This window comes from Scylla paramamosain, chromosome 38, assembly GCF_035594125.1.
Source record: "Scylla paramamosain isolate STU-SP2022 chromosome 38, ASM3559412v1, whole genome shotgun sequence".
NCBI lineage: Eukaryota > Metazoa > Arthropoda > Malacostraca > Decapoda > Portunidae > Scylla > Scylla paramamosain.
Window position 1 is genome coordinate 10,751,235 of NC_087188.1, and position 14,694 is coordinate 10,765,928.

Here is a 14,694-nt window from a genome sequence, read left to right on the forward strand (position 1 = left end):
AGAAGAAGAAAAAAGTAAAAAAAAGTTAAAACTATCCAAAAAATAAAATGGAAAACTAAAAAAAAGTGAAGAAAATTGAAAAAAATCTTGAAATGAGATATTAAAAAAAGTTCTGTGTATCTGTGTGTGTGTGTGTGTATGTGTGTGTGTGTGTGTGTGTGTGTGTGTGTGTGTGTGTGTGTGTGTGTGTGTCTGGACTAACGGGACGCGGTGATTGGTTGGTGTTTCACGACCCGACGCCCTAATTGGCCAGCCGTGAAGGACCACCACCATCACAACTCGTCGCGCAGAAAGACCCATCCGTCCCCCACCCCCGTCACCAACCCCTCTATAATGTGACTCGCCATTGAGAAAGACCCGAACTTGAAACGTGCAATAAAGTTTACAATCTTTACACTTTCGATCTCCGCTTCGTATTTGCTTCATTTCAGCCAATCGGGTTTGAGAAAGTGAAGCACGTGCAGGGAATCAATTCACTTTCACGGTCATGGTGGAAAGTGACGCACGACTGACTAGGAAAGTGAAGGAGAAAGTATTTTTGAAACTTTTTAATGAAGGGGAGACTTGCCAGGAATAATGTTGCGCTCGAGACAGACGAGTGAGTGACGACCAGCTCATGAAAAGAGACGTGTTTTGTTGTTGTTGTTGTTGTCGTTGTTGTTCTCGTTATCATTAGTAGTAGTAGTAGTAGTTGTAGTAGTAGCATTAGTATTATTGGTGGTGGTGGTAGGAGCAGAAGCAGTAGGGTAATTGTAGTAATAGTAGTAGAAGTAGTAGGGTAGTCGTAGTAGTAATAGGGTAGTCCTAGTATTAGTAGAATAGTCGTAGTAATAGTAAGATAGTCGCATTAGTTGTAGGATAGTCCTAGTAGTAGTAGTAGTAGTAGTCGTAGTATAAGTAGGCGTATTACTATTATTATAAATATTATTATCATTATTATTATTATTATTATTATTATTATTATTATTATTATTATTATTATTATTATTATTATTATTAGTAGTAGTAGTAGTAGTAGTAGTAGCAGTAGCAGTAGCAGCAGCAGCAGTAGCAGTAGTAGTAGAAGTAGTAGTAGAAGTAGTAGTAGTAGTAGTAGCAGTAGCAGTAGCAGCAGCAGCAGTAGCAGTAGTAGTAGAAGTAGTAGTAGAAGTAGTAGTATTAGCAGCAGCAGTAGTGGTAGTTGTAGAAGTAGTAGTAGAAGTAGTAGTATTAGCAGCAGCAGTAGTGGTAGTTGTAGAAGTAGTAGTAGAAGTAGTAGTATTAGCAGCAGCAGTAGTGGTAGTTGTAGAAGTAGTAGCAGAAGTAGTAGTATTAGCAGCAGCAGTAGTGGTAGTAGTAGAAGTAGTAGTAGAAGTAGTAGTATTAGCAGCAGCAGTAGTGGTAGTTGTAGAAGTAGTAGTAGAAGTAGTAGTATTAGCAGCAGCAGTAGTGGTAGTTGTAGAAGTAGTAGTAGAAGTAGTAGTATTAGCAGCAGCAGTAGTGGTAGTTGTAGAAGTAGTAGCAGAAGTAGTAGTATTAGCAGCAGCAGTAGCAGTAGTAGTAGAAGTAGTAGTATAAGTAGTAGTATTAGCAGCAGCAGTAGTGGTAGTTGTAACACTAGTATCATTATCAACATCAGTATTAATTTTGAACAGCTAATGCTACACCAAAATAAATCAGCAACTTATAGATGACACAAACTCTCTATATTTCACGCTGCCGGCTAAAATATATTAATGAGGCGAATTCCAGCGAGGTATTAATTAGTTCAAGGGGAATTTAACAACAAGGTGATCAAGGTAATCACATTTTACGTGCAGGTAGAAATTTATTATCTTATTGGGGGAGAAAATTCAATGATAAAATGTAATGGCTAATGTTCTGATGGAGTGTTATGTTTGAATGTGGCACGTGTGTGTGGGGGAGAGAGAGAGAGAGAGAGAGAGAGAGAGAGAGAGAGAGAGAGAGAGAGAGAGAGAGAGAGAGAGAGAGAGAGAGAGAGAGAGAGAGAGAGAGAGAGAGAGAGAGATTAATAAATGCATGTGCGTACCATACCAATAAAGTTTTCTCAATTTCTTCCTTTTTTGTTTTCCATCCTTCTTCCTTCTATGTCACAATCTTTACTTTTCCTTCTTTCTTCATCCCTCTCTTCCTTCCTACTCTTCTGTCTTATTCCTCCATCCAAAGAGAAAAAAAAAATGACAAGAAATTAAATCGTAAAAAGAATCGTCTCTCTCTCTCTCTCTCTCTCTCTCTCTCTCTCTCTCTCTCTCTCTCTCTCTCTCTCTCTCTCTCTCTCTCTCTCTCTCTCTCCCCGTGTCAGGTTCCATCGATGACTTCAGTAAACATCGTCAAGGAATTTAAAGTCTTTCACAGAGACAGAAGTTGAGTTGACAGGAAAAGTTGTCTTCGAGCAATGCTTCTCTCTCTCTCTCTCTCTCTCTCTCTCTCTCTCTCTCTCTCTCTCTCTCTCTCTCTCTCTCTCTCTCTCTCTCTCTCTCTCTCTCTGTGTTTTTCTTCCTTTGCACTTCTATGGCTTCCAAGGGATTAATATACGAAGAGGAGAAGGAGGAGGAAGAGGGGAGGAGGAAGAAGGGGAGGAGGAGGAGGAGGAGGAGGAGGAGGAGGAGGAGGAGAAGGAGGAGGAGGAGGAGGAGGAGTAATGGATGGGTCATAGAGGTTAGGGGATGGAAGTGGAGGAGTAACAAATGGGTGATAGATGCTGGAGGAGGAGGAGGAGGAGGAGGAGGAGGAGGAGGAGGAGGAGGAGGAGTGACAGGTGGGTGACAGAGGGAGGAGGACAGGACTCAGTGAGGCGGGAGATGAAGGAGATGAGGGGGTCACAAAACCTTCCATCTTGGGGTTCCCAGTCTTTCTAATTAGTCTCCATTTTAATCTCGTAAAAGGAGGATAAGGAGGAGCAGAGAGGGAGGGAGATAAAAAGAAAAAGAATGGAAGGAGAAAGATAAGGAGAAGGAAGAGAAGGAGGAGGAGGAGGGAGGGAGATAAAAAGCGTAAGGGAGATAGGGATTTCAGGAGAGGAGAGGATATTGGAAAGGAAAAAGAGGGAAGGGAGAAAAAAATAGAAGATAAGAAACCTGGTAAATAGAAAGGAAAATAAAAAAATAATTAGAAAGTCTTAAATAAATAAATAATATAAGATAAATCAAGAAAGGGTATAAATCTGAAACTTATTAAAGAAAGAAATTATGAAGACTCGGAAAGCTTAAGTGAAACAGAAGGAAATGAAGCTTCGAAACACCAAGGCTTCACTCTCACTAATGATTCGCGAGTTGTAGAATGTGAAGAATCATATTACTCGTTATCTCTCTCTCTCTCTCTCTCTCTCTCTCTCTCTCTCTCTCTCTCTCCAGCAGATCTCATGGAAAATACTTTAAAATAATTCTGAATTTTTCTAGTTTCTCCTTCTCCTTTTTTACCTTCATTGCATTCTTCCTCTCTTTATCAACTTATTCCTTCCCCCAATACGTGCAATTCTCAATCCTTGTGCTCGTTATCTTCAAATTATCCTCCTCCATCTGTTCATTTTTCCTCAATTTCCCTCATTATTATATTTTCTTCCTTCTCTCTTCCGTTCACTGGTATATTTTCTTTCTTCCCTTCTCCTCCCCACTTGAGAGAGAGAGAGAGAGAGAGAGAGAGAGAGAGAGAGAGAGAGAGAGAGAGAGAGAGAGAGAGAGAGATCCTATTCTACATATTGGATTCAGATGATCATTAATGAAGAAAAAAGTGGAGAAAGAAATCGAGGGAACTTAAAGTAAAGAAAACGAGAATAGGTTGTCTATGGGAGGGGGGACTTAAGTTAGTCAGGGAAGAGGAGCAAGGGAGGGGAAAGGGGACTTTACTGCACGCACACACGCACACACACACGAAGATAAACAAAGCAAGGAAAACAACAAGAGAAGAACAACAGATATAATTTCGTTTACTTATTTTCATCTTTCCAAATAGATAATTACTACATTTTTTTTTGTAAGTTACCCGTCTCTCTCTCTCTCTCTCTCTCTCTCTCTCTCTCTCTCTCTCTCTCTCTCTCTCTCTCTCTCTCTCTCTCTCGACGAAACACAAACGCAACACTCCACATTCATCATCACTTCAAGTATTTAGGTTCAATTATTCACGCTTTACTCAGTGGGAGAGGACGAGGAAGCACAAATGAACACAAAGGAAGAACAACAGTAAGTGGCAGCAGACGTGTAGGCCCTTGAGGGGATAACTATGGTAAACTACGCTATTTTCTAATCTTTTCAATTTGGCCTGTTAACAAACTACTACTACTACTACTACTACTACTACTACTACTACTACTATTACTACTACTACTATTACTGCTACTGGTTCTTACGTTGATTTTCTGGGTTTCTATTTTCTTATGTCTCTTTTTTTTTTATCCATGTAATTTAATTTTCTATTCCTCTAATGTGCTACTCACAAATCCTGCCTTGTTCTCCTTTTTCCTCTCGATTTTTCAACACTTAATCTTTCCACCCAATTGACTTTCGTTTCTCTTTCGTTTTCTTGTTGAATTTTCTTCTCCACTGCTTCTCTCCCTCTCTTTCTTCCTGTTGCGTGGAGGAGGAGGAGGAGGAGAAGCAGGAGGAGGAGGAAAACACAGGAACACAAGAATAACAAACAGAATACAAGGTTACATGCCTGAAAACTCTTTTATTTGATGTCCGTTGCAGCTGAATAGAAAAGCAAAAGACATATCCCCACCAACTCTAGAGAGAGAGAGAGAGAGAGAGAGAGAGAGAGAGAGAGAGAGAGAGAGAGAGAGAGAGAGAGAGAGAGAGAGGACCAAAAGACATCATTAGCAATCACAAACCACCTCTCACCACAGTCACCACCACCACCATCACCACCACCACCACCACAATCACCAGCACAACCCTCAGTAACTCCACTTCCTCCTCCTAATCCTTCTCCTTCTGTTACTTACCCTCCTTCCTCCTACTCCTTCCTCCTCCTTCCTCCTACTCCTTCCTTCCTCCTCCTCCTCCTCCTCCTCCTCCTCTTCCTTCGTTAGCTGCATAACAATCGTCAAAGCCTCATTAAGGGTGAGTTTAGACCCCCCCATCCTCCTTCTTCTCCTCCTCCTCCTCCTCCACCGCCTCCTCCTCCTCCTCTTCCTCCTCCTCCTCCTCCTCCTCTACCTCCACATGAGCGGCGTGAGTTAGATCCAAGATGAAGGGCGGCTTGCTCTGCCCTTGTCTTCCCTTCATGGAGGAGGAAGAGGAGGAGGAGGAGGAGGAGGAGGAGGAGGAGGAGGAGGAGGAGGCGCCTTCACTATCTTATTTCTATCTAATTGCACTGATTTCTTCGCTTTTCAAGGGTTGCAAGGACTTATCGTCTCTCTCTCTCTCTCTCTCTCTCTCTCTCTCTCTCTCTCTCTCTCTCTCTCTCTCTCTCTCTCTCTCTCTTTTCGTCTTCCCTTCCTCTCTCCCCTTTGTCTTTCTTCCTTCTTCGTACTCTCATCTTCCCTTTCCTTCTCCCCTTTCATCTTCCCTCACTCTCTCACTTTCCCTCCCTCTCTCACTTTCCCTCCCTCTCCCTCTCTCCCCTCAGTGAGTGGAGAGGCACGCTACCTGCAGGAAAGTTTTAAATTGGTGAGGTGTTGTCTTTCACTCCATATTCCGTGTCTTTCAAATAAAACATTTCACACTGCCTTTTTCAGTCCCACATCTCGACTCCATTTTTTTCTATAACGTAGAATTTCTTTTCTTTCTTCTTTTCTTTCCTTTTTAGTACAATTGTGTGCATTTAATATTTTTCTAGATATTTTCAAAATTTTTCGTGTTTTTAGATTTTATTTATTTATTTTTTTTCAGTGTTTTCGTTCAAGTCTGGATGAGTTAAGTTGCCTTTTCTGATCGTTAGCTAACCTAATGTAACGTATCTTAGCTAACCTAATCCTTCCTAACCATACTTAATCTTTCTTAACCTATCTTACGTAACCTAACCTTACCAAACCATGCTTAACCTGTTTTACTTAATCTAACCTAAGCTAACCTAACTTTATTTAACATATCCTATCTAACCCTACCTAGCCTTACCTAATTAGCTTTGCTTAACGTAAACTTAACCGCCCTAGAACTAACTGGACAGGTTAATAATGTAATGACCTTTTCTGGTTTAAAGTTACGTGAAGCTAAATTATTTCCTCTAACCTTGTCTTGTCTAACGGAACTTAACCTCACGTAACGCAACTCAAACTTAACCAACGGAAAACTCAGTACGTTAATATTGCAAAACTCTTTAAATCTAACGTGTGATTATGCATAAACACAGAAAACAGCAACACCAACAAGTCTTCACACACGTCCTTGCTTGGCTATGCGGGAATCAGCACTCACATCACACGCACCACGTCTGTTCGTAACTCGGCTGTCGAAAACACGAAAACACGGGATTCATTAGACTTGCATGTGGTCTTCCGAACTTTGGCGAGCATCAAAAAAGCTCCTTAATCCAGGGGCCGATTTAGAACACTTCAGGGATTTCAGGGGAGACTTAGTACACGTCAGGGACTCATGGAAGATTTAAAAGTCCTCAGGGATCTTTCAGTATGAGGGTAAAACTTTGTAAGAACGAGATAACAAGGCGTGCCAATAATTTAAGTGGACCAGGTGAGGTGGACAGGTGAGGTGGGCCAGGTGAGGTGGGCCAGGTGAGGTGGACCAGGTGAGGTGGGCCAGGTGAGGTGGGTCAGACAGGTGGACCAGACAGGTGGACCAGACAGGTAGACCAGACAGGTAGACCAGACAGGTGGACCAGACAGGTGGACCACACAGGTAGACCAGACAGGTGGACCAGACAGGTAGACCAGACAGGTAGACCAGACAGGTGGACTAGCAGGTGTATGACAGGTTTGAGTGGGGCTCTTTCTTACCCCGGAGGACTGACACCTCACATGCCTCCTCTTCCTACTGGTCTTCCTCCTGCTCCTCTTCCTGCCCACTTCTTTCTCCGGGTCCTCATCGTCTATTAAAAGCAGCACATGAACACGCAGGTGACGGTTCTCCGGATCGATACCACCTCAATACAAGTTAATATTATAGTGTCACCCCGCGCGCCGAGTGAAGAGGAGAGGCGGCAGAGAGGGAGGGAGAGGCTGGAGGGAGAGGTGGAAGGAGGAAGGGTGAGGTGAGAAAGGGTAAAAGTGGAGAAAATGGACAGGTATAAGAAATCATAGGTGGGCGAAGTGGAAGGAAACGAGGAAAAGGTGGAGGGAGGGATGGAAAAGGTGGAGGAAATAGGAAGGAAGGAAAGGAAAGAGAGAAATTAAAAGGTTGTGGACGAGATGGAAGGATGGAAAGGGAGGAAAAGGAATGAGAAGTGGCATGAAAAGGGAGAGGGAAGGGAGATGGAGAAAGAGGGAAGAACAAAAGGAGGGAGAAATGGGAGGAGAATAGGTGAAAAAAATGAGAACGAGTGAGAAAGGAGGGAGCGAAGAGAGAGAGAGAGAGAGAGAGAGAGAGAGAGAGAGAGAGAGAGAGAGAGAGAGAGAGAGAGAGAGAGAGAGAGAGAGAGAGAGAGAAAGAGAATGGAGAATAGAGAAAGAAAGAGTGGACAGGAAAAAGGAATATATATCTTGTTTTTTCTCTTTGTGTTTGTTTCCTTTGAATTTTTAGAGAGTAGTATATTCTGGGTGAATGCCACACGCACACACGTACACACACACACACACACACACACACACACACACACAGGCACACATCAGTGACCTTTAGCGGCAGTTTATGATGACGTCAGGGAGAGAGGGAGAGGAAGAGGGAGAGAGGGCGAGAGTGAGAGGAAGTGATAAATGATTCTGCCTCACCTCCGTTTTTTGTGATAATGCGATACAATGGAGGACTGCGGAGGAAAAACTGGTGTAATTAATCATACTTATGGCAGAGACAGTCAGCGGGCCGGGCGGCAATAAATCAAGGCCTCACTAATTACCATGCATAGATGATTAACACACAAAAACACCAAGTGATTGCCTGTTTTTTGATGCTTTTTGATGCTTGATCGAGTACTCCTGTCACCCCTCTCTTCCTCTCCCTCTCTCTCTCTCTCTCTCTCTCTCTCTCTCTCTCTCTCTGGAATCGATATCTAAACTGCTTCCAAAGTGACAAAAATACAGCCATTTCTTATCACAGGAATTTGGATCAGCGCCACGTGATGTGACGTTCTCTCTCTCTCTCTCTCTCTCTCTCTCTCTCTCTCTCTCTCTCTCTCTCTCTCTCTCTCTCTCTCTCTCGCTCTATTTTCACTTTCTTTCCTTTCCTCCTTTTTTCTAACCTCTCATTCATTTCCCCTTCCCTCCTCTCACTCCTCTCCTCTCTCCCCTCTTTTAACCTCTTCTACTCTCCTCTCCTTTGTCTCCGCGTTCGTAAACCTCTTCATTTTCTCCTCTCCTTTCTATATGCCTCTCCATTATCTCTCCACGGCTCCTCCATTCTTCTCCCTCCTCTTCACATCCTTTCCTCCTCCCTCCTTATGTCCTCCCACACATATTTCCCCTGCCAAAAAACCTTCACCCACACACCATGGAGGAAAAAAATATATAGAAAATTAATATGTGACGAGAAAACCTCCATTTATCACGTTCCTAGTTCTTGAGCTTAATGTAAAGAAAAATCGTTAGTTCGTGTATCAATTTTTAATCGATTTATTAAAGAAAATTTGCAGTAGTTGTATTTAACATTAGTTTTTGTATGCAGACACTTATTCATAAATGTTTCGTCTTTCTTCGTCTGCTTTTTAACACGCAGCGGTAAGAACTACTGCGGATTTTTAAGTGTTTTTTTTATCAATTTTTTTTTGATGATTCTAGCGGTACTTTAAAACAGCAGTGGAGGCAATTGCGCTTTTCATTTTTTTTTTTTTTTTTTTGTGATTGTAGTGATAGTTTAAGTATTCTGCCTCAACAGAAGGGAAAATATCGAGACTTATCATCCCTGTGGCCTTTGAAAATATTCGAGATGAGAGACACTGAAGTGGACGAAGAGACACGGGGAGATAGATCGATAAATAGATATAGAGAGCGAGAGCGAAAACGAGAGAGAGAGAGAGAGAGAGAGAGAGAGAGAGAGAGAGAGAGAGAGAGAGAGAGAGAGAGAGAGAGAGAGAGAGAGAGAGAGAGAGAGAGAGAGAGTAAAAATTCACAAACGCGGTTCCATCAAGCTGCATGACCCTCCCCCCTGTTTACCAGACTGGCTGACGCGAAATATTGCCGCTGCCTCAATGTTCAAGCCAAGACTGATTTCCCCGAAGACAAATACTAAGACGCAGGAGGGAAAACATGCAGCAAAATTCCCGATGCCTCAAGACTGACTCGAAGTAAGAAAAATGCAAAGGGTGAAAAAAAAAAAAAAAAAAGTGATGGTGGTGGTGGTGGTGAATGAGGTATTGTGATGTCACTCTCTCTCTCTCTCTCTCTCTCTCTCTCTCTTGCACACCTCCCTCACACAACACACTCAATCACGCAACAATTTTTCAAGACTGGCGAGATGTTTGCACTCACTCACGCGCGTGCACACACTCTATCCTAAAAAATGCGTCCAAAGATTTACGTAAAGATAAACAAAATACTCGAGAAGGAGAGACAGTCTTTGGTTTAGTAAGTGTAGGACGAACGCACGAACAAATGCCAAACTGTGTGTGTGTGTGTGTGTGTGTGTGTGTGTGTGTGTGTGTGTGTGTGTGTGTGTGTGTGTGTGGGTGTGGGTGTGGCCTCGATTTTTCTGCACCTTCTGGTCTTCCTCCTCCTCCTCCTCCTCCTCCTCCTCCTCCTCCTCCTTTGCCCATCTAGACATTTCCTCTTCTCCAGACACCCTCTCTGGCGCCAGCTCGGAGGAAGAGGGGGAGAGGGGGAGGAGGAGGAAGAGGATCTAAAGTAAAGGAGAAAAGAGGAAGGTGGGGAGTTGTAAGGAGAATTCACTGCGGCAGAAGGAAGAGGAGAAAAGGAGGAGAAGGAGGAGGAGGAGGAGGAGGACGAGGAGGAGGAGGAGGAGGAGGAGGAGGAGGAGGAAAGGGAGGACGAGAAGGAGGTGTTACAGGACGACTCGCACACGCAGACGCGCGCATACATACATACACACACACACACACACACACACACACACACACACACACACACACACACACACACACACAAGAGTAACTTAAGAAAAAACAGGTGTGGCAGGAACAATCAACCTCTCTCCCTCTCTCTCTCTCTCTCTCTCTCTCTCTCTCTCTCTCTCTCTCTCTTTTCTCTCTCTCTCTCTCTCTCTCTCTCTCTCTCTCTCTCTCTCTCTCTCTCTCTCTCTCTCTCTCTCTCTCTCTCTCTCTCTCTCTCTCTCTCTCTCTCTCTCTCTCTCTCTCGGGACACAGTAAGCGACCCTTCTCAAAATGGCAAACTTTTCTCATTTTAATACAACACGAGGGTGACTCTGAAGGCGGCAAGTTGAGCCATATTAAGATTACAGAGAGAGAGAGAGAGAGAGAGAGAGAGAGAGAGAGAGAGAGAGAGAGAGAGAGAGAGAGAGAGAGAGAGAGAGAGAGAGAGAGATGAAACAAAGAAAGCACGAACATATGAATAAACAACAATAACAACAATAGCCAGTAACAACAAGAACAAGAAAAAACAAAACAAACAAACATACACACACGAGAAAAAACAACAACAACAACAACAACAACAGAAAAGGAAGACCATAACACGAATGATACAATAACGAAAACAAAGGAAAAACGACGCACAGTAATGAAAAAAATAAAACAAAAGATCGTAAACACCCACATCAGCTTTAATAAAAGGAGTAACAATTTAAAAGCATGATATACTCAGCCCACGTCATAAACTCTTGACTCTATGCAACCCAGTAAGGATATTGGGTCAGTGACGCGGCCTAGGGAGGTTACTGTTGTTCTCCTTCCCCCTCTTCTTCCTCCTTTTCTTCCTTTTTGTCTTTTTTTTTCTAATTTGTCTTTTTTCTTTCTCCAATTTTCTGTACGAAGTTTGGGTTGAAATTGTGCATCATCAGCATCTCTCTCTCTCTCTCTCTCTCTCTCTCTCTCTCTCTCTCTCTCTCTCTCTCTTTCTCTCTGTCTCTCTCTCTCTCTCTCAGATATTTTTACTTCTCCCTCCCTCCCTTCTCTTTCTTTTTCTTTCTTTCTTTCTCTCCCTCTCTCATTTTTCTAACTGTATCTCTTCTAATCCTTCCTTCAATTTATCTTTTCACGTATCTTTCTCTCTCTTTATTTTTTTACCTCTCCTACCTACCTACCTATCTATCTATCTATCTATCTATCTAACTATCCATCTATCTATTATCTCTTGAAACTACTTTTGTCCTCGGCTGTACAAATGTCAGATAAAGAATAAAAGTAAGTGAAACGTGGGAGTAAGTACCGTAGAGTTTCACCAGTCATAGCGACCCTACTGAAGCCAAGAGCGAGGACGAGGATGGCGACGAGGACGAGATCTTTTAGACATAAACAAGCAAGCCCAAAGCATCATACTAGACCAGAATTGACTGCGATACGAGACCAGACAACGAGGACAGGACAGAAAGACCTTACGAGACCTTTACAGCTATCGCAAGACCGAGGATACTTGGAAACAAAGGCCTGAGGTATACGCGAGGTCGGATATATTACTACTTCGAGGACAAAACCTTTTATAGTTTGAGAATCTAGACCAGAAGACCACATGAGACCAGAAGTATGAAAAGCACGAGACTGAAGCATAATGTACGATGTAAAACGAGATTATAAAAGCACACGAGGCCAGGAATAAAAGCACCACGAGACCAGAATCTTCTCGTTGTGAATATTCGAGACCACAAAGAGGCCACAAGACTGTCCTCGCCAGGCACAAAGGAAGTCGACGTGTTCTCCTCATTACCTTAAGTCTCCCTCTTGTCCTCGGCGTGGGCAGCGAGGACACGGCTCTCCACCTCAACTACCTCTGCTTAACAAGGCTTCACAGGGGCCTGGAAACCTGAAGGAGGCGCTGAGGGCTAATGAGGAAGCAGGGAGAGTGAAGGAGAGAGAGAGGTAGCAAAGGAAAGGCGGAGAAAGAGGAAAGGACAGAGACAGAGGGAGAGAAACAGAGCAGAGAAGCAAAGTGAAGGATAAAGGAGGGGAAGGAGAGATGAAGAGGAATGAGAGGAGGAAAGGAGAGTGCGAAACCGGAGACGAAGGAAAGGATTGAAGGAAAGCACAGCACGAGTTTGTTTGGATGTGTTTGAAGTGTGTTCGTCTTGATTTGTGTGCGTTTGCTTAGGTTACGTTAGGTTAGGTTAGGTTAGGTTAGGTTACGTTAGGTTAGGTTAGGTTAGGCTAGGTTAAGTTACGTTAGGTTAGTTGAGGGTAGATTAGGTTAGGAAGGGATACATTGGGTTACGTTTGGTTAGGTTAAGTTAGGTAAGGGAAGAATATATTTAGGTTAAGTTGCTACTATTACTACTACTACTACTACTACTACTACTACTACTACTACTACTACTATTACTACTACTACTACTACTGCTACTACTACTACTACTACTACTACTGTTAGGTTACTTCAACAACAACAACAAAAACAACAACAACAACAACAACAACAACAACAACAACAACAACGACTACTACTTCCACCACTACCACCACTCACTACCACACACACACACACACACACACACACACACACACACACACACACACACACACACACACGCGAACACACCACTCTTAAGTCTAAAATCCTGAGCATCACCACCACGACACGAGCCTTGCCACACGGAATCTCCTTATGTGAGTCACCCTTTTAACCCTCAACCCAATTTAAAGTTTCCGACTCCCACCAAAAGCTTGACGGGGAAACACGCTTGAAACTTCCCCTGTGGTAAGCTTATCACAGGCTTTACGAGTTAATCTGTTGGAGTGATACAGAGAAAGCTTAAAAGAGAGAGTGTCAAGGAAGCGCTCTCTCTCTCTCTCTCTCTCTCTCTCTCTCTCTCTCTCTCTCTGAAGACAAATGAGTGGAGAAGAGGAAAATAGATGAAGAGAGGAAGGAAGGGAGGAAGGAAGGAAGGAAGGAAAAAGGGAGGAAGGGAGAGGAGGGTTGGAGTGGAACCAAAAATGCAATCTGGTTAGGTATGGGAGGAGGAAAAGAAGGAGGAAGAGGAGGAGGAGGAGGAGGAGGAGCAGGGGAGGAGGAGGAGGAGGAGGAGGAGGAGGAGGAGGAGGAGGAGGAGGGTAGAGAAAAATAAACTAATAAACAATGATACAAATAAAAATGGAAAATACAAGGAAAACAGACACACACACACACACACACACACACACACACACACACACACACACACACAGGACAAACATATTAGGAGGAAGCAGTTGGGAGAGAAAGGGAGAGTGGAAAGGGAGACTGGGAGAGAAAGGGAGAGGAAAGGCGAGGGAGAGACCATAAAATTATTCTAAGGAAGGGACAAGATGGAGGAAAAAAAGGAGGGGTTGAGGAAATAAAGAATATTGGAAAATAAAGTAGCGAGGAAAAAGGAGGAATTAGAGAAAAAAAAAGAAGATAGGCAGCAGTATGAAAAGGGAGAGGAAAGGGAGAATAACAAGAAATAAGGGAAACAAGATAAAAAGAATAAACTTCTGAATAGTGGAAAGGGAAATAATAGGAAGAAGAGGAAGAGGAGGAGGAGAATGTAACAGCGTAACTGGAGAGAGAGAGAGAGAGAGAGAGAGAGAGAGAGAGAGAGAGAGAGAGAGAGAGAGAGAGAGAGAGAGAGAGAGAGAGAGAGAGAGAGAGAGAGAGAGAGAGAGAGAGAGAGAGAAATGAATGTAGAAAATGAGGGAGGGGAAAGAGGAGAGAAAGTGAAAGGGAAATGAGAAAGAGAAGTAGAAAACGAGAAAAAAGGCTTGGGAAATGAAAGGAAATGAAGGCAAATGGAAAACAAGACGAGAGAGAGAGAGAGAGAGAGAGAGAGAGAGAGAGAGAGAGAGAGAGAGAGAGAGAGAGAGAGAGAGAGAGAGAGAGAGAGAGAGAGAGTGCAGGAATACGAGTTAAAAAGGGAGAGAGGGGAGAAAGGGGGGAACGAGGGGGGAGTCGCTGAGATAGTTTGGCGCCAGTGGTCGTCTTTGATGCCAAAACGACCTATATCTATTGATTCTGGGTTGGCGCCAAGTCGTGTGTGTGTGTGTGTGTGTGTGTGTGTGTGTGTGTGTGTGTGTGTGTGTGTGTGTGTGTGTGTGTGTGTGTGTGTGTGTTGCATCGTGTTATGAAAGAGGAAGAGATGGACGAGGAGGAAGAGGACGCGTGTCAGTGTGTGTGTGTGTGTGTGTGTGTGTGTGTGTGTGTGTGTGTGTGTGTGTGTGTGTGTGTGTGTGTGTGTGTGTGTGTGTGTGTGTGTGTGTGTGTGTGTGTGTGTGTGTTTGATTGGCAAGCTGACAAACACAAAGATAGAGGGCCAGATAAACAAAGAGGGTAATGAACAAGGAGGAAGGAAGGAAGGAATGAAGGAAGGAAGGAAGGAAGGAAGGAAAGACAGAAGAAAGAGAAAAATTATGAATAACTGAATGTAAATAACTCAAGGGAATAGAAAGGAGACACGAAATGAGGGAGAAAGAGAGAGAGAGAGAGGAAGAAAGAAAGATGGAATTAAAGGGATTGAAAGACAGAAGGAAGGACGGAAGGAAGGAAGGAGTAATAAGAGGAAAACCAGAGAAAGG

At 43.4% G+C, this 14,694-nt stretch overlaps 1 long non-coding RNA gene across 1 annotated transcript in view; it reads right to left on the minus strand.

Annotated features, from left to right (window-relative positions):
- LOC135091756 (uncharacterized) overlaps positions 1-11,893 on the minus strand; it is a 42,882-nt gene extending 30,989 nt beyond the window's left edge. Inside the window, exon 1 of the long non-coding RNA XR_010262639.1 lies at positions 11,879-11,893. This is a non-coding gene — a long non-coding RNA (uncharacterized LOC135091756). The remainder of the gene's footprint in view (positions 1-11,878) is intronic.
- Positions 11,894-14,694: the final 2,801 nt, after the last annotated feature.